Here is a 22,928-nt window from a genome sequence, read left to right on the forward strand (position 1 = left end):
ATGTTTACATACTCATTTGTTCAGTTCAAATTAACCAGCAAATTACGACAACCAACATACGCCAATTATTTACATAACACAACTCAAAAAATCATCTGTGATGGTACGTTTTTCAGGGGTCATTAGGTAAATTGAGCCTTTTACCCCCGTGTAAAACAGGTGAGAGAGAGATATCCATCTGCTGGCTCAATTTAAAAATGTGGAAACAAGATAACCTAGAATCAGTACCTCCTTCCCTGCTTTTCCAAAGTGTATGATCCTCAGCAAACATTTTATTTCACAGAGCTTATTTTTTCTTTATTTTCCCACATAAGTGTACATTTAAATACTTGATTTCAGGATATGCACTTTACAAGCTCCTTTAATGTTTGATTTATTAGACTGTAATCGTGTCCCATCTTTAATAACAATCTCTGCTTTGTTTAGGGGTTACATGTGTGCTGGCTTGCCACTTAGGTCACTAATGGCATTGTCGTTGAGGAGAAAGCAATTACTGTTTCTAGGTTCAAAGTCATTAAAGTTTCTAGGTCTGATGTGCTTAGGAAAAATACAGGTTTTTTTACACGATATACATTGCAAATGTTTTCATGGCTTGGATCGTATAGCCAATCAAGAGCCTCGACCTAATTTGCTGTTGCATCCACCTCTATTTGCAGCGTATGGTTAGTACATGGAGCAGCCAGTCATTTGATAAAATGAGTTATAAAAAGTGACAACTGGAGATGTGGAGCCTTGTCTACACACACAGTTTTGACAGCTCTACCATCAAGACTTCTCGCAACAGACATGAAGAGTGTGTGCAGGGAAAATACATTTAACATGTTATCCCAGGGCAAGGAGTCCTGGCTATTGTGTTGAACATGAAGATAGTCATGAGTTCACTGTGAGAACTACCAGGCCAGTTGGGACGGGCGTGGGTCAAGCTTCTGGAAGGGGTTTTTGGGAGTGACACTCCGCAAATGCATTCTTGGCTTGATGGTTGGGTCTGGGGGCCCTGGGTCGTGTTTGTAATGTCTGTGGTCATAGAAGTGTTCATTGAAGGGGTGCAAATGTGCTACATTCTGGAATTAGCAAATAATGGCAGTAGTAGGCTTAGAAAGCAGTACCAGCCTCATGTTTCCTCACATACACTAGCAACCAGACACCAAGAGGTGATAAGATGTATGCTGACAAAGTCTAACCACTTGCAATAGCTTGGGATAGCATTTCAACCCATCATGTTTCACCCAGTGTGCTACTATAAACAGAGGCCCACACAATGCAAATCTCTTCTGACCCTGTTCATCATAGAAAGTGTCCTCCCTGAACCTTGGACATCTCATCTTTCCACCCTGCAGCTCTCAGCTTTTTACAGTTGGGATATTTGAGATTTACAGCCCCAAATCTCTCTGGCTAAGGTACAACCCTGTCAAGGACACTCCATTAGCACTTTATATTGAAATTACGTAATGAAATTTAGTTTTCCAAGGCTTACTCATGTTGTTGCCACATTTTGTAGAAAAAAATACTGGCCATTTCTTTATGTTTTGCTATTCTGAGACAGTCAGGAGCTGGTGTATGAAAAAGAACTGATATAAAGTTCTCAGGATTTTTATGTTGCATATCAATGTTCCCTCTGTATGCTGTAATAATCATTCCGAAACAATTCACACAGCTCTAAAATACATTTTATTTGATATATTTATGTGTTTGCTGTTTCCAGATTGTCTCTAAATAGAAAAAATAAGGTTGTTATTCCTTTTTGCAATTCTCTATGGGTTTCTCCTGTGATTCTGGATTGGCAAGTGTTCATGGAGAAAACCCATCTGGCCTATGCTAATGTTGGCTAATGCTTCCTCTCTTGCTGAATGACTTTCTCCCACCCTCAGTATTTTTGCAATTTGCACAGTACCTTTTGTCCATTCTAGTTCTTTTTAGTGAAAACTGAGCTTTCAGCCTCCATTGGTAGGCGAGAGCCAACACTACTATGGTTAGGTTGCACTCAGCAAGGCTCACTAAGTGAGGTTGACAGTGTCCTAATATTGGCTAACCAATGTACCTGCAGTCCTCGACTTGTGCTTCTCTGCACACTGATCCAGGAAAGCAGGGCATGTACCAGTTGAAGAGAAGGTGACGCCAGAGTTGCATTGTTCACGATGTAGTGGATCGTACCACTTGAGATCTTCCTCAGGCACAATCATAAACCTCACCATCTAAACAACCCTGTTTCTTAGTGATGAGTACTTCAGACTGGTTGAAGTTATTTCCGTTGAAGTGGCATTTCCTTTAATACTTTATGTGTTTAATAGTAATTTGCAGGATGAGGTCAGAATTGTCTAGCACCCTGATGTTTCTTGGCGCTCAGTTAATTCATTCAATCAGGGATTTATAGAGCGCACTACTCCCCGGTGACGTTCTCAAGGCACTGGAAGGGGGGGGGGGGGGTATTCAGGCAGTTCCGGTCATTCGAAGAGCCATGTTTTGAGGCTCTTCCTGAATGCTTGCAATGTGGGGCTTCATCTGATGCTGAGGGGTCATTTGTTCCTGGTCTGGGCAACGATTTAGGAGAAGGATCTGGCTCCTGTTCTGGCTCTGTAGATGCGTGGGAGTTCGGCCAAGGCCTGGTCAGTGGAGTGGAGGTTTCTCATCTCCATTGAGGTATTGGGGTCTGGTGTTGTGGAGGGCTTTGTAGGTGTGTGTGAGAGGCTTAAAGGTCACTCTTTTATTGACGGGGAGCCAGGGGAGGTATTGTAGGTGCTGGGTGATGTCGTCTTGTCATGGGATGCTGAGGAGTCTGGCTGCGGCGTTCTAGACGGTTTGGAGTTTGTGAAGTAGAGATTTGTTGATTCCGGCATAGAGGGCGTTCCAGTAGTCCAGCCTGCTGGTATTGAGTGCGTGGGTGACGGTCTTCCTGGATTCAGGGGGGAACCATTTGAAGGTCTTGTGGAGTATGCAGAGGGTGTTGAAGCATGTGAAGATACGGCGTTAATCTGTCTGTTCATGGTGAGGGGGGAGTTCAGTATGATGCCAAGGTTGCAAGCATGGTCCGTGGGAGTGGGGGGGCTGCCGAGGGTGTGGGGCCACCAGGTGTTCTCCCACAGAGAAGGGGTGGATCAGAGGATGAGGACTTCCATTTTTTCTGAGCTGAGCTTCAGGCAGCTGCTGCACATTCCAGGTTGTGACGTCCTTCATTCCTTCCTGGAAGATGTGCCTAATGATGTTGGGTTCCTTGATGAGGGAGAGGATGTGCTGGGTGTTGTCGGCGTAGGATACTATGCTGAGTCCACTTTTTCTGACGATGGTTGCGAGGGGGGCCATGTAGATGTTAAAGAGCGTGGGGCTGAGGGAGGATCTTTGTGGTACTCCGCATCTGATCTCTGTGGGTTTGGAGAGGAAGGGCGGGAGTCTGATTCTTTGAGTTTGGCCGGCTAGGAAGGAGCAGATACAGTCTAGGGCAGTTCCCTGTATACCTGCGTCGTGGAGTTTGGTGACTAGTGTGCAGTGGGAGACGGTGTCAAAGGCTGCTGAGAGGTCTAGTAGAATGAGGGCTGCAGTATGGCCGTGGTCGAGGAGTGTGCAGATGTCATCCATGGCAGCTAGGTGGGCGGTCTCTGTGCTGTGGTGACTGCGGAAGTCAGATTGGGATGTGTCAAGGATGTAATTGGATTCCATGAAGTTCGTCAGTTGGATGCTGACGCTCTTCTCTGTGACTTTGGAGGCGAAGGGGAGGATGGAGATTGCAAAAAAACAGGAGAGAGAGGGTCCACGGGAAAAGTTTAACGACCTCCAAAGACACTTTCCCAACCAACTCTCGAACCAGAACAACGGCGGACAATCAACTGCATCCCTCCAAACAGGCACATTGCCAGACAACTGAAAACATACGGAAGTCAAACCCCTCCTCAAGAAGCCTTCTGCAGACCAGACAGACCTCAAGAACTACAGGCCAATCTCCATCCTCTGAAAACACAATACATTGTCTCGAGGTCTGTATTATAACTAGGTGCCTACTGGCATCCTGCACTACTCATAAGTACCTAAGCTCAACTAAATATAAAATGCCATATGGGCAATCCTTATAGGGAAATGGAGTCCCATTGCTCACCCACTGGTGACATGCTTCATCATTTGGGTTCTCCTCCCGGCTGTAACTCCTAGTACAGCCGAGGGCTACAACCCCCTCACTGTAAGGGAGGAGCACAGAGATGTTTTATTGGAATGATCTCATAGGATATACTAGAATCCACGATATGATGAGCTGTGGGCTATTATTAGGTGACGGACGCAGTGCAAAAAAACTAAAAATAGTGAAGTTAAAGCTGGCTACAAAGAGAAAAATGTGTTTATTGTGTATCACTTAGTGTCAGGGTTAAAACCAGTGCTAAGGCAGTTGTGAAAAAATAAACTGCTACTGTCTAGTTTTAGACGGTAGGCCGGTCTACATGTTTCAGCTATCTGTGACCTATACCAGTGTCTAGCCTTCCTCAAGACCTAAAAAGTATAAGCTACTGCGTCAAAGAATGCAACACAAATGTTCAGTGTGATATAACTCATCACACCAATTATATAATTTCAAGGTACGTCTGCAAACCTGTGTAGAGAACAGACAAAACAATAGATGAGAAAAGGGTACTGGTGAAGTAGTGTTCAAAGTAATAAAGAGCTAGTAATAAAGACTCAGTCTCTTATACAAATGCTTTGCGTTATATTGTAAAAAATATTTTTTGATAGGACTCACCCGCTAATTTTTTGGTAACACAATATCCGGTTATGCCGTACTTTTACATGCTGCCAAAAATACACTAAACACAACGACCCCCCATGGACGACCCATCATTTCGGGCATTGGCTCCCTTTTTGAACCATTGTCTATCGTTGTAGACTTTTTTCTACGTCCAATGGTGAGTGAAATGCCGTCTTACTTAAAAGACACTCAGGACGTTCTACGTTTACTCACTGAGATTGAGTTCAGTAGTGAGACTATCTTGTCTCATTCGACATTGAGTCATTGTATGTATGTATACCACAAGACGAAAAATTGGATGTTATCCAGCTATTGCTGGACAAAAGGGACTGGAACTCGATGACACCTGTACATTTCACTATTGAGTGTGCCAGACTCGCGATGAAAGAAAACTTGTTTAAGTTTGAAGACACCCTCTACCTCCACACATCAGGTACATCAATGGGGAGTGTTTACGCTCCGAGTCTAGCCAACCTTTACGTTCATGCATTTGAACAGGATCATGTATTGACTAATGTCAACGTTTACCGTGCGAACATAGTGACTTGGAGAAGGTATATCAACGATATCCTTGTGATATGGAGAGGAGATGTTACAATCATTCTAGAATTTCAGACTTGGTTGAATTCAAGAAATGCGTTTCTCCGCTTCTCTGTCGAATACAGCAAAAACAGTCTCCCATTTTTGGATCTAAAGATTTTCCCCACAGACACTGGACTGCGAAGCGAACACTATAGGAAGCCGATGGCAAGGAATTCTCTACTGCTTTACAACAGTAACCATCCTAAGTCACTTTGTGACAACCTTCCATATGGCCAATTTCTTAGAGTTAAACGCAATTGCTCTATGTCGCAAAAATTTACTGAACACGCAAGACTACTGTCTCAATAGCTTAAGGCACGGTTGTATCCAAGTAGATTAGTGCGTCAATCACTGAAACGGGCTGCCAATAACAACCGGGAGGCATTATTGGAAATACGAGAACCGAAACCTCCTATCTCTAGACTCCCATGTGTGAGCACGTTTCATGCACTTTCTAACAAACTCCAACAGACGATCCGTAAACATTGGAGGATTTTGAATATTGAACAGACTAATTTGCCACCCCCTTTGTTTGCCTTTAAACAGAGTTCTAACTTAAGAGATTCATTGGTGCATACTCGACCCAGGAAAACTGCAATGAAGAGTTCTACTCAAGAAACTCTTGGAATTTACCACCTGTTCAGGGACATTTTCTGTGTGGTCCCTGCTCTTTCTGCCCACAAACCAGACAATCAACCACTATAGATATTGGGACAGCTAAACCGTTGACCCAAACACACCACACTAACTGTAACAGTGACAACTTGATTTATCTAATAAATTGTCCATGTCAGTTATGCTATGAAGGCATGACCACGCATAAAGTGAAACTTCGCATCTCTGAACATAAGAGTACCATTCGATGTAACAAGCAGTCCTCCAAACTTGCCAATCACTTTCTGTCTGTTAAACATACGGCAGAAGAACTACGATGGACTGTATTGGAACAACCTTTCATTCCTTTGCATGTAACAGATATATCCAGATTTCTCTTTTTGAAGGAACAGCGTTGGGTGTTTAAATTACAGAGCGACAAGATAGGTCTCAACGATGAGATTCCATGGACCTTGCTCTGACCCAAGATGGGTATTATTGGATCAATTGATGTATTTTTTCGGATAAATCACACTATACATGAGGACTATTGAAACTGTATAATGGACTCACAGCAGCTATATACTTTCTTTCTACTTATATCTCTTGGACACCATGACACTCATCATTAAGTTTTAAATATTCTTACTTAACTTACTGTCATTAGCTTTGAAAACGGAATGTGGTCTCTGTTTGCAGTCCCTGATAATATATATTTTTACTATCACTATAGAAACATCTAATTCTGGTCTAAACATTTATGGTTTGGGAATATTTTATCCAAAATTGTCATAAGTGTCAGTTTCGCAAAGTTTCCGCAGGGTAGCCTTGAACCCCGTTCTCGAATGTAATCTTTTATATGTGGTCCCCGATGGGATCTTGATAAACACAACCATAGAATTCCGAGGTTCATGGTGCAATACTTAGTCTATAGGATGATTGGTTTTTTACAACGTCATAGGTGCTAATTATTATCCATCACTCAGATCCACATAGCAGCCGCGAACCAGGGTCTCGATCGGAATAGTAGAAAACTACAAATCCCTACCTCACTGCCTTGCGCAACTATACGTACTACATCAGGTTCTGTTATTCCTGATGCCCTTTCACCATGAGCACACATCACGCTTTTTAGAGACTTCGCAAACGCTACAGCGTTCTAATATAAATTACTTTAGTAAAATATATATATGGACGTTATGCAACAACAGTCAATAATAGGCGAGAATAATTTTTAGAACTACATTTCCCGGCAAAATTCAAGTACTCGATGACGTCATTAAAGTGCGCCGTCTTTACGCCGGTGTACCTCAATTCCTCAATTGAGACACACATAAAAGAGACTTCCGTCCGTATTGGTTTACCTCCATCCAAGGCTCAGTGAAGCCCGGGGTACCGACGGATAGGTAAGTCTTCTGTTAGCCTTGTGTGCTCTTCTTGTACTTCTTGTACACGTTGCGATCTATGCAAAATTCAATTACAACATGTAGTTATTGTGTCTATGATTCTCTCTTTGATGCTAAATTTGTTTAAGTTAGCATTTTCATCAGCCTGCTTTTACACAGGCCTTATGCTTTAAACAAAAAAAGGAGGGCTTCACATTCAATATCTTGTATGAAAATAATGTATTCAAAGCCATTTTAGAACGCTGTTAACATCTAGTCTGCACAATCGGCACCTTTGTGGGGTCCACAGCAACATTTTCTGACTACAGGTTTATCTGAAAATCAGATCTCCACATTATTGCCCTGGCAGCTTCGTAACTTAGAGATTGTACTTACAATTTCTAGCAACACGAAGGCATTTTTAAAAATACTTCTGACCTTTGGTATGCGAGTAATATTGTCAATGGAGACCTTAAATAGTTTACATCACGATGTGATTTTAATAAAAGATTAATTTGTTTTCTTACATTCTTTGCTTGCAAAGAACCAAACCATCGAAGCATTTTCTAAGGTTGATGTTTTTATTCTTTACAGAGTGGTGCCTCACGTCCTGAGCAGTGGCCAGGTGAGGTGAGGTTTCTTACCCGTACATTTCGGGTGAGTCCTATCAAATTTTTTTTTGCAATATAACGCAAAGCATTTGTATAAGGGACTGAGTCTTTATTACTAGCTCTTTATTACTTAGAACACTACTTCACCAGTACCCTTTTCTCATCTATTGTTTTGTCTGTTTTCTACACAGGTTTGCAGACGTACCTTGAAATCATATAATTGGTGCGATAAGTTATATCTTTCTATTTTTTAATTTACATATTTTCACACAGAACATTTTTGTCGCATTCTTTCACCCAGTAGCTTATACTTTTCAGGTCCTGAGGAAGGCTAGACACTGTTATAGATCACAGATATCTGAAACTTGTAGACCGACCTACCCTCTAAAGCTAGACAGTAGCAGCTTATTTTTTCAAAACTGCCTCAGCACTGGTTTTAACCCTTATACTAAGTGATACACAATAAACACATTTTTCTCTTAGTAGCCAGTTTTAACTTCACTAAGTTTTGTTTTTTTGCACTGTGTCCGTCACCTAATAATAACCCACAGCTCATCATATCATGGATTTTAGTATATCCTATGAGATCATTCCAATAAAACATCCCTGTGCTCCTCCCTCACAGTGAGGGGGTTGTAGCCCTCGGCTGTACTAGGAGTTACAGCTGGGAAGAGAACCCAAATGATGCAGCATGTCACCCGTGGGTGAGTGATGGGACTCCGTTTCCCTATAAGGGTTGCCCACATGGCATTTCATATTTAGTTGAGCTTAGGTACTTATGAGTAGTGCATGATGCCAGGAGGCACCTAGTAATAATACACACCTCCAGACAATTTATTGTGTTTTCAGAGGATGGAAATTGGCCTGTAGTTCTTGAGGTCTGTCAGGTCTGCGGAGGGCTTCTTGAGGAGGAGTTTGACTTCTGCATATTTTCAGTTGTCGGGGAATGTGCCTGTTTCGAGGGTGCAGTTGATTGTCTGCCGTTGTTCTGGTGCGATGGCAGGAGTGGCCCTGTGGAAGATGTGTGGCACGCAGGGGTCCATTGGTGCTCTGGTGTGTATGCTCCTCACGGTCTTTGTGGTGTCTTCTGTGGTGACAGGGGACCATGCAAGGATGGTCAGCTGAGTGGAGTTGCTGGTGGAAGTTGTAGGGTTGGTTCCTTGGTTCTGTTCATCGAAGTTGTCATAGAGAGTCCTGATCTTGTAGCGGAAGAAGGAGCCAAGTTTGTTGCAGATGGCCTGGGAGGGAGGGACATCAGAGGTTTCACTGGGGGGTGTGGTGAATTCTTGTATGATTTTGAAGAGTTCCTTGGAGTTGCAGGAGTTGGAGAGGATTCTGGCCTGGATAAAGTTCCTCTTTGTAGATCTGATGAGTTGGTGGTGTGCTGTAGTGCTGTTCCTATGGGCGGTGCATGCTTCTGGGGTTTTTGCTGTCCGCACTTTCTCGGGAATTCTGCGCGTGCGCTTGGATTCTCGGAGGTCCGTGGAGAACCAGGTGGCTTTCGTGGTGTGTTGCCTGTTTGAGTTCTGGAGAGGTGCGAGCATGTTGGCGCAGTTGGCGATTCATTTGTGGAGTTCTTTGGTTGCAGAGTTGGCATAGGTCATGGTGGGTGGAGGAGTGTGGCTGAGGGTGGAGGCGAGGTATTCTTCTGTGATTTTGGTCCAGTTTCTCTGCTGGTGCGTGCTGTTGGTTTGTGTGCGGTGGGTTTTGAGAAGGAGAAGTGAACACAGTCGTAGTCCATCCAGAGGGGTGCGTGGTGTGACTGAAGTGAATGTTGATTCCTCTGGCGAAGATGGGCTCGAGGGTGTGTTTTCCGCCTTGTGAGTGGGGATGGTGACAAGTTGCTTTAGTCCAAGGTTGGCGAGGTTGTCTAGGAGGGTGGTGGAGTTTGGGTCGCTGAAGTTGTCAAGGTGGAAATCAGGTCTCTGAGCAGTATGTAGTCCAGGGAGGTGAGGGCGTGGGGTGCGATGTTGTCTGCGATGGTGTTAGTGTACGGGGTGCACGGTCTGGGAGGTCTGTAGGCGAGAGTTCTGCGTAGAGTTGTTCTGGGAAGCGGAAGATATACAGTATCCATTCCCTAGCACTCTATTTCCAGATACATATTTCTTGTTCAAGCTTATTGGCCACTTCAGGGCTGCCAACCCAGATCCTGTGCAGAGCAGTGCAGGCTCTTCCCTGCATTGCAGCAGATCCCTTCAGTTCATCTTGCCCTAGCATCTTTACAGCCCCTCTCCTCAGCAGTGTTTTCCTCATGCAAGATCACCTCCAATTTCCCTCCTGAGCAATTTGTCTTCTCTCTCCTTCAAAGCAGGATCAATGCAGTGTCTCCTGGCAGGTTCTTAGAACTCTGAATGTTTCTGATCCCTACCTGGTAAGGAGGGTTAGCTGTAGTTACCCATCACCTGGAGTACAGTGAGTTTTTCGGCTGCCACTGGTGTGGAGGCCCAAGATGTTAGAAAAGACATCTTGGCATGCATTTGCTTTAAATTTGCTGTCCCATCTTTATATCAATGTTGCACACAGCATTTGTGTTTTCTAATAGTACTTTTGTAGGCACATTTTAGGCAGTTCCTACCTTTTGCTTATTACACTGAGAGTGGTCTAGCCTTTCTTGTCAGTAGCTAGTAGGAAGGTGGAGTGGAACTATGGGCCAGATGTATCAAGCATTTTTCCCATTTGCAAATGGGCGAATTTGCAGAATTGGCCCATTTGCGAACGGGAAAAAGCCTTTTGGGATGTATCATCCCAAAAGGCATTCGCAAAATAGGGAATCGCAAAAATTGTGATTCCCTATTTTGCGAATGCATTTAAGAAATCGCAATTTGCAATTCCTTAAATGAAATGCAGGAAGCATAAATAAATTGCGACCTTGCAACTTCAAGTTGCTGGTAATATGCGAATTCCATGAAAAATGCACTTTTTTGCATTTTTCAAGGTGCCATGTGGAGGACATTCATGCCCTTAGGGCATCTATTTTTTTATTTTTTATTTGTTTATTAATTTTCAAGCAGGTCAGCGTTATCAATGGCAATGATACTGCTACAATGCAACAAGCAAAACAAACCCCAAACCGTACCCCCTCACACATCCCACAGGTAGAGCAAAAAGAAGTCCTATACAGTTCCACCACACATTTGGTTCAATAATGATACATACAGGATATAGAAGCAACAACGACGGAGTACACTGTGCGCAAGGAAGGGTAGTAAGCCAGACCGGCTGTAGATGCGACAGGGTCCAAGAGGATTTACACAACAAAATGTCCATCAGGGCTACGTGTGGGTCAGCCCGCAAAATCTGCTAGAGTATACAGAGGGAGAAAGCAATGTTATAACGAGTTCAAACCAGATCAGGATTAGTCAACAAGTAAGCAGTGAGAGAGGCCCAGAAATCTTTGGGGCGAGAAGCCTCAGGAAGTTCCTCCGCATACGTTAGCAACTGAGATTTGCAATATAGGAGATCCTGAAGCCATTGTTTTATCGTCGGAGTGGTTTTCGCACCCCAGCATTTTGCCACAGCCCTCTTCGCAAAAAGAGTGGATACCGCAACTAAACGCTTATTGCAGTGCTTTAGGCGCTTCACATAGCCCAGTAAGCAAAGTTCAGGAGAGCAGTTCACAGCCTCCAAAACTACAGTTGTAAGCAGTTTCGTCACTGCAGACCAAAAAGCAAGCACACCCGCACAGCTCCAAGCCACATGAAAGAAATCAGCATCTGCCATACTACACCGTACACACTGGGCTATTTCTCGAAGACCGTATTTATATAACTGGGCAGGCGTATAGTATAATTGAAGTAGAAATTTAAAATGTATTATTCTAAGGTTACAATTGGCCGTGAGGCGGCCGGTAAGGGCACAACATTCAGACTATACAGCCGAAGTGAGGTCATCCCCCAGCACCATTCGCCATTTAACCCAGGAAGGGGGCTCGTGCGACTCCCGCTCTCGCAGTGATGCATTATAAAGTTTAGTGATTAGGCCCCGCCGCTCCTCTCCCGCCAGCATTACATGTAGGCCTGGGCGGCAAATTCCGTTCCGCTCGCGGAATTTGCGTAATTTGCATAATTTCGCGTTCCGCGGAGAACACGAAATTACTCAAAAGTCTGCTTTCCGCGATTTCGCGAAATTTTTGCTTGTTCGCGTTCTCAAAATGCATGTTTGCGAGATATTTCTCCTCGAGCACGCAAACAGCTATTGCGAACAGGAAAAAAGCATCGCGAACAAGCAATTCCGCGTGTTCGCGGAATTTCTGCGTGTTCGCGGAGATTTTTTACCGTTTCGCGGAGATTTGCGTAACGCAATTCCGCAAATTCCGCCCACCCCTAATTACATGCAAGGCCCGCAGTGTTGTAGGTTCAGCCAGATAATCAGGATAAACTGCTTTAATAGCCTGACGCACCCGCACATATGTGAAGCCAAACATGAAGCCTCGGTCCTCATCCCTCTGCACCGCTTGCAGTGTTTTAAATTTACCATTCTTTATGAGAATGGTAAATTTAAAACAACGAACTTGGTCAAAGCGGACTGGAGGGTCGTAAACAATGCCATATGGAGTCTGATGGGTATATTGATAAAGAAATCGAGCAACTTGGGGAGGAACGTCATCTTTACGACAGCTATTCTATCTGGTAAGGAGAGAGGCAGATGCGCCCATCGCTCAGCCTGATCCGCGATAAGAGTGATAGCACGGCCGTAGTTCTCCGACATCACCACCTCTGGATTTCTATGCAGCCAGACCCCCAGATATTTCACCGGATCCGACGTCCACATAAGTGAGTATTCCAATTCTATCTCTTTGGTTTGTTCCGTCAGGGGGGAACACCACTGACTTCGACCAGTTTATCCCTAAGCCAGAGAACCATTCAAATTTAATGTACACACGGAGCAGCTCAGGCAAATACACCGCAGGTTCGCGTACATAAAGAAGCATGTCATCCGCATATAGCGAGACAATCAGCAGCCTTTGCCAGAAACGTAAAGCAGCTGCCCCATGGTGTTGTCAGAGTTTACAAGCTAGGGGCTCAAGAGCGAGCGAAAACAACATTGGTGACAGGGGACACCCCTGTCGCGTGCCCCTCTGAATAGGAACTGGAGAAGACACCCGCCCATTCACCCGCACCCGAGCGGTCGGGCCCGCATAAAGCACTCTAATCCATTGCAAAAAAAAGGGAGGGAAGCCCATCCGGGTCAGGACCGTAAACAGATACGGCCATTGCAGAGAGTCAAAAGCTTTTGCTGCATCGAGCAGCACCGCAACAGCCTGAAAGTCGGGGTCAAAATAATGGAGAGTCGAGAATATGGTTCAGAGGTTATGTGTGGTTGAACGTGCGGGACGAACCCAGATTGATCGGGCAGGACGAGGAGAGGAACCAGCAGCTACATCCGAGTGGCGATCATTTTTGCAAGAATCTTAACATCGATGTTAATAAGCGAGAGAGGCCTATAGGATGTACATTGGTTGTGGGGTTTGTCCGGTTTCAGCAAGGTCACCAGCAGAGCCTCCTGGAGAGAGGGGGGCAGCTTGCCAGTATCATACGCCTCTGCATACACCTCTAGGAGGCAAGGTGCTAGGTCCGACGCATAGGTCTTGTAAAACTCGCTAGGTAGGTCGTCTATACCAGACGCCTTGCAAGTTGGCAGGGACATGATGGCCTCCTTGATATCTTCCTCATCAAAGGGCTGCACCAGATACTCCCAATGAGAATTAGAGCGCCAGCCCAAGGCTACGTCCTCCAGGTAGGCATCAATCTCTTCCGGGGAGAGGGTGCTCCCAGCAGCATACAACTCATCATAGAACTGCACCATCGCACTGCTAATTTCAGGGGTAGTGTAGCAGGGGACCCCATCGGCATCCAACATCTCTACAATATGTTCCTGGGTTCTTGGTGCTGCCAGCTATTGTGCTAGGGACCTACTCGGGTGGCCACCCTCCCCATAATAGCGAGCCGTTCTGCGGCAGGAGCAGTGGAGCAGCTCCTGGTCAACCATGTTGTTATGCTCCTTAACAAGGACACGTATATCTGCCAACTTTGCAGATGTAGGATGGGCCTCGTCATCTCATTCGAGGGCTGAGATGTCGGACGCCAGCTTTTTTAAGCGGTGCCGGATATCATGCAGCACACCTGCCTGTGCGCCAATACACACACCCCGGATGGTGACCTTCAACGCCTCCCAGAGCACCCCCCCGCTGCCCACGGTTCCCTCATTCTTGCGAAAGAAATTTCTGATCGGCTCAGTAACTGTCTGCTTAAAAACTAGGCCTGGGCCAAAATTCCGTTCCGTTCGCGGAAATTGTGATAATTTGGCATTTTCGCGTTCCGCAGAAAGTGCGAAAATGTCAAAATTTCCGCATTCTGCAGCTTAGCGATAAATTGTTTCTTGCTCGCGCTGTAAAATAATACATTCTCGCATGCTCGCGATCGCCGTACCTGAATCCCCGCGTTCGCCGACAAGTTTTCCCGATCCGGTCGCGTTCTCCACGAGATGTTGGATTGTTGGTAGCCATTTGCACTGTCTCGCGACAGTTCGCGCCCGCAGTAACATCATGCGTCGCGTGATCACGTCTTTCTTCTCGCGATCATGCACCGCGAGACAAGTGAAAACAGGATGGCCGTGCCCGTGAGCAACCGCATGGGTAAGTTGGCGAGCCGCGACCATGCAGAAAATAACGGGAACGGGCGGGAAAAAAACTTCTGCATCTTCGCGATATGTCCGCGTGTTTTCGGAGATTTTTAACATTTTCGCGATAATTTGCGAAAGTGAATTTCGCAAATTCCGCCCACCCCTATTAAAAACCTGGCCTGTTAGTTCAGTAGGCTGTAAGCGCCAAGCAAAGGGTGGATGCTCATAAGCGGGGACCTGTATGTGTAGGGATACTGGAGAGTGGTCCGAGAGTGTGCGCGCCTCATGCGACACTCCTTGGACCTGAGGAAGTATCTCCTCTGAAACTAACCAGAAATCAATGCGAAACCAGGAGCCATGCACCGTGGAGACAAAAGTGCCGTTGGGTGTCGCCATATGTCGTGCAACCGTCCCGCCTCACAGATTCCCTGTAACATCGTCGCGGCATGCTTGGTTCTCACATCGCTGCTTCCCGATCTGTCCAATGCTGGGTCTAGACCAACATTGAAATCCCCACCCCAAATAAGCGCAGCGGGAGGGAACTCAGAAACTCTCCGCCACACATCAGAGTAGAATGCGGAGTCATCTGTGTTCGGGCCGTACACATTAACCAGCAGCACATTCATGGCCCCCAGACAGCCATGCAGAATTGCCACTCGACCTTGCTCTTCTACTTGAGAATGGGAGACCTTTTTTAATCAGGATTAGCACCAATCTGGCATATGAAGAGTACGAGGAAGCGACCTTCGCGCATGCCCAACGCACTCCCACCCTCCCCGCAGATTCAGCCGTAAGATGTGTCTCCTGCAAGGAGGCCACATGGACACTCATATGGTCTAACACCGCGAAGACTGACCTTATCTTTTTACGGGTATTGAGCCATCGCACATTCCAAGAAAGAAACCTAATATCCGTATGCAGGGTGATAAAACAGCCTCGCGGGACACATACACCAAAAGCCTACGACATATTGCAGATATTCAATGGAACCAAGTGCTACGGACCCGAGTGTTTTGAAAGTGGACTTAGTGCAAGTCTGCCATACCTGCAAGATCCCACCCAACCCCCCCTCCCCCTAACCCCCTCCCACTTCAACTCGCCAAAGCCATCCAATCTAACTAGACCCCAACCATAACTAGAAACAGACAAAAGTGCGTGACAACAGCGAGGTACACCCATTAGGGGCGTCTGAGAGCATCTATAGGGCACCCGGCTGGGCTGCTATAATGTATTTTATTGGAGGAGTGCGATTTTCATGTGTCTAAATTTTGTTCTTACAGGGGGCTAGCCCCGGGTGTTACCGACTCGATTGTCTGCTTGTTGTTAGTTATTTGAAAGATGGCAGACGCAATCATTGTTTGCTCAGCCACCTACTAGTGTAGTGACGTAGTTTCACTTTTCTGGTTGTCATGCCGACATATTGAAAATGGCACGGACAAGTAATCAAATATATTAAATTCTCACTGTTGCAATTAGTGAAGTTCTTCTGTATCCAAGGTTTTGAGGTACAAATATCAATAGGTTTAGATTGTTTTGTCTGTGGACATGTCGGCATGACAACCAGAAAAGTGAAACTACGTATGCTGGTACATAAAAGCACATTTAGATGCAAAAAAACTATGACAAAACTTACAAGACACTTTTTCGAACAGGGACACAAAGCAGAAGACTTTAAGTGGACAGTCTTAGAGAAACCTTACATTCCTACACACATCAGTGACATATCAAATTTTTTGTTCCTACGAGAACAGAGATGGGTATTCAAACTGTCTAGCGATGTATCAGGTCTAAATGACGCGATACCGTGGGTGTCCGTACAAAAAAAGCAAAGATTTCTGCCAAAAATAATCCCTGCATTTCTGAATGTATTTTTTAACACATCTATATGAAGGTGTTAATGGTAAATATGGTTACAATCGGTTATACATGCTGACAAATGAAATAGCATGGAAATTAGGGTAGATCCTGTCCTACACACGATAAGATCATGAGGATAATTGATTTACAATATATTAAAAACCATCGTAGGGATAGATATGCTCTCATGTTATAATCAAGGGATACATATTAACATTGATGACAAGTATTCTATGACGTTTGGCTATTTAATATCTAAGGGTCAACCGAGCTTTTTAAAACAACCCGGATCTTAATAGACATTGAACATTGTGACTCTTTGCGAGCCGGTTTGTTTCCGTTTTTGTTTGTTTTTTTGTTCCCTCCTTACAAATTGTGTAAGATTTAGTGCCCATTAATCAGCAATACGAATATATCTAATGTTGTGAGCTATTGTGAACCGTTTACCATGTCATGCTGTTCTTTAAGTACCCACTTACGAAGGGTTTGAAAAATAAAAGAGAAACACCTGATACAGATAAAATAATAGACATCCATACAAGCACGTGATTCATAGAACTACAAGCATTAATACCAAATATGGGTTTAGTTTAATAATATATTCACAGGGTGCTTTGCAATATTGAACGAATCAGCACGAGCAAATTCGGTGTATTACCATAATGTTTTTACAAGCGCCGATTGATTTGCGATAGGCGATTTTTTTAGACCAAACTGGTTTTCCAAAATATAGTAAACATATACAGAATCAAGCTTTAAATATACTAAAAAACTACAAGTACCGGCATTAGTGATGTCATTTTGTAGTTTTGGACAACGTAATCACTAAGCGCCGTAGAGTCACAAATCAGCAACAGCTGTTGAACTATCTTTGTATAAAAAGACGCCGTGTTCCTGTATCCGGTACCTCCATCCCAGCAAAGGTTCCAGTTGGAGGCAACAACGGACAGGTACAGGGCCTTTTTGTTTCTTAAGCTATTTTTGTTTTTTAAACTAAACCTTATATCAGTTACGGCTTACCCGCTTACGAGCGTTATTGATGATTCAGCACAGCATGCCGTCTGTTATAAGCAGACCCTCTGTGCAATGTGTTATTAACTCTTCATGGAGGAAAATTGTATTAAGAAATCTGCTTTCTGGACACATTTTTTGAATGCAGTTTGCGGCAGTTTAAATGAGCCACAATAAGCAGCAATTAGTCACGCTGCTGCCACCTAGTGACTGACAAAACTATCAAGATGTGGTTAATTTATTTATAATAACAACCATATGCCAAATAATTGACAACTAAATAGTGGATTGAGATATAGAAAGTGGTACGAGGTGCCATTGGGTATGTCGTCCCTCTATTTCTATTTTCTCGATAAATTGGATATGATAGATACTATTGTTGAATTATGTGCCTCACTACAGTTATGCCTTAGAACGCAGTCAATTACACATTCATATTGACGAGTTTACATTCCCCGTTGATTGATAGAAATATGAAAACTGTCTGTTTTATGGTTTCTATGTGTTATAGGGAAGAATCTAAAAAACCCATTTTATTACATTTATCTTCTTTCTGGGTTGGCTCATGACTACTTTTTAGAGCGGGCCTTTTTTGACTTGAGCTGGTGCCGAGCGAGGTGAGGCCTTTTCCTCACAATGCATTGGTAAGCATTTTAAGAGTATTCTATATCACAAGATACCACAAGTGGTGTGTCATTGAGGTGGAGGAACTAAAATGTAAAGTTATTTCTAAATAAATAATTTCTGTTTGTTTTTTAGATGTCCTATACATCGAGCTTATACTGAGGATTTGAAGACAGTTACTGAGGGTACAGTAGAAACCCATCAATTTCTGCAAAGTTTAAATATAGCAGTAGCAAAGTTTTGTTAATGAGGTCCTGAAGAATGCCAGGGAGAACTATCCCATTGGCTGAAACATGTCGACCAAAGATACGAGCAGTGATTAATTACAACTGCTGTCCCCCCTTTTTTCCTGCACTGTTTTTACGTAGGAATGCGTTTCAAGAATATAAGCAAGAAGTACATTACTTTCTGTCTTTTCTGATTATCCTATTTTAAATCACAATTTCTTGTTTTGTTTTATTTGCACTGCATCTTTCGGTAGAAAGACTCTTCTATATATATTTTCCTCTGATAAGAACTTGATAAGAGGGTACAACTCATTCATATTTCCTCTGTGATTAAAGAGGTATTCGGAAGAGTTGTTTGGTATCCCAGATGATGACACTGGGCACTTGGAAGTGAAATGATGGGCTGCCAGTAATCCCTCTTGAGATCTTTTCCTTTTTACTTTACATTTTGACCTTCACCCTCTGTTTTTTCACTTTTTTCACTCTTGAAGCAAGTGCTATGTGGCAACTTTTTAAATTGTATCTTTAGCTGCATGGTATAGACCTCGGATTTCATTGTTTGTTTATTAATAAGAGTAGGGGGATTTAAATCCGTTCAGATCTTTAATATTTTCCCTCAGACCCTATTGATAGTTTATTTGCTCCTAATAACTGGCATATGGGAATACAGGTGTGTGTAACTTTATAAACTATCTACTTGCCCAAGAGATGGGATGCTTCAGAAATATACCTGTCATGTTACAAAATCTAGTTGTCCCTTTTGATGTAATTTAGCGTGTTGATAATTTATGGCAACATCCTTATTATATCAGAGCACTGATAATAGCCTCTGCTATTTTTCTATGACTCATATTATATCTAACTTTTGATAATAGCAAGACACATTTTTCCATCTTTTCAGAAATGTACAAGCAGGGGTTGGAAGTAAGATGGAAGTAATATTTCCAGGGTTGGGATGCATGTGAATCTGTACACACCCACAAATTTACAGGTTTAAGGGTATTTATCCATTCCTCTCCAGTACTAGAAAAGATTAGAAATGTACTTCTCTAAAGGAAAGAGATTGTGGCACCCTACATTTGTATGAGTAGCTCTACAAAAGCTATTAAATAAAGCAAAGTTAATTAGTAGTTGCTATAAATATGGTTTTAAATGTAATTACTCATGCAGATATCTATGTCTGAATTTTCTACTGTACATGTATATCCCATATATACAGGGACTGGAAAAGTAAGACACCTCCCTCTAAATCATGAGTACTCACAAACTTTTCCCAAGGAGCCAAACTGTTCATCTCTGGTGTGCCCAACAGGCTCATTAATGGCAGCATGGTGGTGGGACGTGGGAGGTGTAAAGTGGGAGTAGGGTAAGCAAGACATGTACATCTTCCACACTTGACCAAACTGTGTGATCCTGGCCAATTGTTTTATTGCACTTTGCCTATTGCATTGTTGTCAGTGTGAGGGAGGAAGGAGACAAAAATGTTTCTAAATTCATGTCTGAATACTTTCACTTTAAAAAAAAAACATTTGCTATAATCTCATGTAGTAAGGTGAAATGCGTCTGCAGGTTAAATGAAACACACTTTTTTGAATTTTGAAGAGGCTTCTGTGCTTTTTTTTATTTGTTTACTTCAGTTCACTGTAAATCAATGCATTGCATTTATTTAATATCTTTATGAGTATTACTGACTTGTATATTAAACAGCAGCCTAGTTCTGCTGTTTAACCAGGGGCTGCATTTAAAGATCAGGTGCATTGCATGCAGCCCCTGGACTCTACTTTGAGTATCACTGCTCTAAATGATAGTGTTAAACAAAGCAACTTCAAAAACTTTTAGTGTTGCTCGAATATGAATTTACCTTGAAAAAACAAAAGACAGGAGGCGTTTGGCAAAACAGAAACAAATGGTTTAATTAAACACTGCGGTGGGGAATACAGCTTACAGAAAGAGGTCTGAGGACTGTCTCAAAGCACAATCATTCCAAGTGATTGTTATACAGTTTTGAGAGCAATAAAAATACATTCAGTGATTCTTGTTTGGTCAAAGAATGTGGAGCTTGTCTGTGGAGCCATAAATAAAAGGTCCCTGTAACAAATGTAGGTGGGACTTGACCTTGTGTGGACACAATGTGGTCCAGTGGGTAGTGTGTCCAGATGTCCGACTCACTGCATGTACTGTGTATGTTGTGTCCTGATTGGTTGCGTGTTCCTAACTCCATGTGGCATCTGACTTTATGATGTTTGGGAATGCGTGCACCCTTCTGACCTCAGTTTCCTGTTCGTGTGTTTGTCTGCCAGATATGTGCCAACCCACCTTTGACCTGTCGATCAATTACCGCGTTCCTGGGTTGCAATCAGGGATTTTCGAGTCGGGTTGATGGAGAGTTCATGACGGGCGAATTTGACAATAGGGATGTGATTTCGTTTGTTTATGCAAGTTTACCATCATAAGCATTAGCATTATTTTGATCAATATCAAAAGTAGTTAAGGAAATAACCAATTATATTAAGAAAAATTATGATAACCAGTGTTAGTATTTTGAAGGAAGTGGCCCAAAGTAGGGTCACTCTGGTCACTTACGTCCACCCATATGCCTTCCCAATAAATGAAGAGTCGATCAGGCAGTAGATAATACAAGCCAGTTAGTTTATTCATAATACGCTGCAGCGGAGCCCAGTCTGATCAGTCTCCTTAGATGGCTGCCAAGGGGTTTTATCTCCCTCCACACGGAAACACAAATTATACAATTCCGACACCTTGAGAGTCCCGCCCAAACTGGAATTTCCCAGTTCAGGCCATAATGAACAAAGAAGGCACCTACGGTGGGCAGTGCCACTGGGCAGGGAACATGCTATCTCCGTCCCAAGGCCGTTCGGCCGCTCTCTACCATGGAAAGATGCGGGAACAAGTGTATCTAACGGTAAAGGTATGCAACAATGGATAGTATATTCATTAGTGCAGCAAAGCTTCAAACTTGAGAAGTACAAGCAGGAGGCGCAGGGCAGCCTGTCTGCAGAGACAAGCATTATGAGACACTCAATCTTAGTTACAGGACAACATGGCATCAATAAAGATGGCGCATGCACGCAAACTTAACAAGGAATAGAGGCTTGAAGATAGCAAAGGGGGCATTGTTTTAATCATGTGCATCACGGAAATAACATTTGAAATCTAACAGACCCTCCTTTTAACATGCATGCTAAGAAGCTTTATTGGCACCATCAGGTCAGGGTCTTTACAATTCTAGAGCTGAGAGGAAAAAAGGAAAATGCGTACATGCAATCAGTATTCAAATATCTCTTCGTCTATATTTAATAAATCCTGAATACCTTGCTTCATCATAACTCTTGCATCAGAATTTCATCTTGGGGGCTTGGGACGCATCTTTGAACATTGATGCACAGCATGCACAACAAGCAGGGAGGCAGTGTATACACAGGCAGCATGTCAGAATTACACCAGCTAAAGCAATAAGGAAAGTAAGGATCTTTCAAACCCAGGTAGCGAGTAAACTCCAGAACCATCTTGTGAATGACCAGGTATCATTATCCTGATGTATCTCTGATGCCATCTTATGTGATTTCTGTATAGCAGTGTATAAAGTGAGGGCGTTGTCATGGATGTACACACAACAGCTACTACCAATGACGCAACAGGCCCCACCCCGGTCAGCCAGGATAATGTCTAAAACCGTACGATTTTGAAGGGCAACAAGTTTCGTAGACTGGACCTCTACTTTTTTTAAATTTTTTTTTAGAGTTTTATAGAGCGTGAACTAGACACGAAGATATCGGGTATCAGAGCACTTTACATGAGCACCAGTTTCGTTACACAAGAACACTTTCATTTTTTTGTTAGGCAAGGGGAGATTAAGTGATTTGCCCAGAATCACAGGATGTTGAGCGTCGTCGCCGAGACTCTAACCCGGTTCCCCAGCTTCGAGGTCGACTGCTCTAGCCATAAGGCTTCATCCTCGCCACCATGATATTGGTCAGTATTCCTGCAGTCATATTAATTATTCCTTCCACCACCCTCGTAACCCTTCTAAAATTAAGACTATTGGCTATGGGGCCCCAAATAGGTATGATGACTTTCATGGCATCCATGAACTGCTACAATTTGGTGTCTGTCTGATCAATATCATCGGTGGTAATCATTGTTTTAGTTCACGGCGCACGGGCCCCTCTTCACTGCAAACGATGATCCTTATGATAATTGGGAGGGGCTATATACACGGGTGGCAGGAGGTAGGAAAGGTAGCACCTCCCCGACGAACCTTCAGGGAGCCAAACATAACCATGGTGCCCACACGCAAAATAAACATTACGTGGCGGGATCAAGGGTGGACTTCTCGTTGTTCTTAAATTATAAGTAGTGTTGCATCTTCTCTCCCCCACCTCTATGTCTCCTACCCCCTGGACACAGTAAGGAGCCATAACGTGCACGGTATCGGGTTGTCCTCAGTAGTGTTGCAGGCCTGGAAAGACTGGGAATATTCTGATGAGTTGAACTGTAGGATATTATCTTTCTCCACCTTAGACCAATTCCCCCCTCTCACTCCCTTTTATGCCTGCATGCAAGAGCTCAGAAACAACCTGCTAAACGGCTCTCGGCCTGTGGGGTCACAAGGGGGAGCTCTATGCCGGGAGCGCACGTTCTGTGTCTGGGTTTGAGAACTGGTACTCTTGCG

General features: G+C 43.7%; 1 protein-coding gene across 2 annotated transcripts in view; it reads left to right on the top strand.

The window, feature by feature from the left end:
* Positions 1–22,928, top strand: part of LOC146857043 (histamine N-methyltransferase A-like) — a 300,289-nt gene that overhangs the window by 519 nt on the left and 276,842 nt on the right. The window contains exons 1-2 of one of the 2 annotated variants that reach the window (XM_085647537.1): positions 17,259–17,323; positions 18,144–18,193. The exons of the other annotated variant lie outside the window; for it this stretch is intronic. The gene's annotated coding sequence lies outside the window, so the exon portion shown is untranslated. Of the gene's footprint in view, positions 1–17,258; positions 17,324–18,143; positions 18,194–22,928 lie in introns of those variants that run through there. 2 annotated transcript variants of the gene reach the window in all.

The sequence above is a fragment of the Triturus cristatus genome, chromosome 3_2 (genome assembly GCF_964204655.1).
Source record: "Triturus cristatus chromosome 3_2, aTriCri1.1, whole genome shotgun sequence".
Taxonomy (NCBI): Eukaryota; Metazoa; Chordata; class Amphibia; order Caudata; family Salamandridae; genus Triturus; species Triturus cristatus.